The 1,277-nt window shown below is 43.1% G+C and overlaps 1 pseudogene across 1 annotated transcript; it reads left to right on the forward strand.

The window, feature by feature from the left end:
- Positions 1–574: 574 nt before the first annotated feature.
- On the forward strand, positions 575–1,057 carry LOC105501508 (annotated as a pseudogene). Its single transcript, XR_001000203.1, has one exon. The product of XR_001000203.1 is annotated as a 60S ribosomal protein L32 pseudogene (transcript).
- The last annotated feature ends 220 nt before the right edge of the window (positions 1,058–1,277 follow it).

A 1,277-nucleotide genomic window follows, 5' to 3' on the forward strand; every position in this document is an offset into this window, starting at 1 on the left:
TACTGAGCAGTTGACTCATAACAACACTGCCAGAGAACTCTAACAGTTAACAGAAGCGTTGTTTGTTGTCCTAAGTCTGTCATAATATGCTGTATAACCTTTCAAGAAACATTTAAAATGTCCTCTTTCAAGCAATGAAATGTGCATTCCTTGAATTGAAAGAACTTGAGCCTCCTTGATGTGTTGCCTGATATGGTGGGAAAGGTGAGCCCCTGAGTGGAGGACTCATCCCAGATCCCATTCTCTCACAGGTTTGTGAAAGCAGAAGTCACTTTCCTTCTGACCTTGGCATGCATCCTGCTTCAAGAATGGAGCTGGAGGCATATCCATTCTGATTACAAAGAAAATTTAAGTCACTCTCCTAGAGAATTTTAATTTCAATAATTGTTCCAGTAATTTGCAAGTATATGATATGTTTTGTCTTAACTAATAGAAAAAGTGTCCTTTTTCAAAAAGAGAAGTGTTAATGTAATAATAACAGTAATGACTTCACAGGGTGTGTGTGTTCTGTTCCAAGCACTCTAAACATATGAACAATTTAATCCTCTCTTCCTGGGCGCTGCCCAAGGAGGTGGCAGCCATCTCCTCCTTGGCATCATGGCCGCCCTCAGACCCCTTGTGAAGGCCAAGATCGTCAAAAAAAGAACCAAGAGGTTCATCTGGCACCAGTCAGACCGATATGTCAAAATTAAGCGTAACTGGCGGAAACCCAGAGGCATTGATAACAGGGTTCGTAGAAGATTCAAGGACCAGATCTTGATGCCCAACATTGGTTATGGGAGCAACAAAAAAACAAAGCCCATGCTGCCCAGTGGCTTCCGGAAGTTCCTGGTCCACAACAACAAGGAGCTGGAAGTGTTGCTGATGTGCAACAAATCTTACTGTGCCGAGATTGCTCACAATGTTTCCTCCAAGAACCGCAAAGCCGTCGTGGAAAGAGCTGCCCAACTGGCCTGCAGAGTCACCAACCCCAATGCCAGGCTGCGCAGTGAAGAAAATGAGTAGACAGCTCATGTGCATGTTTTCTGTTTAAATAAATGTAAAAACTGCCAAAAAAAAAAAATGTAATCCTCACAGTAGTCCTTGGAGGATGATATCATCCTGATTTTGCAGATGAGACCACTGAGGCACAGAACGGCCAAGCCTTATATGGCAGAGCTGGGATTTGAACCCAGGATGTCTGGCTCTTAATGCTGTTAGTTCACTTTCTTAACTGTGGGCCAGATGTGTGTAATTGGCTATCAAACGTGGTTCTGACACAAAATTCTACATCTAAA

This window comes from Colobus angolensis, unplaced genomic scaffold (genome assembly GCF_000951035.1).
Source record: "Colobus angolensis palliatus isolate OR3802 unplaced genomic scaffold, Cang.pa_1.0 Scaffold72, whole genome shotgun sequence".
NCBI lineage: Eukaryota > Metazoa > Chordata > Mammalia > Primates > Cercopithecidae > Colobus > Colobus angolensis.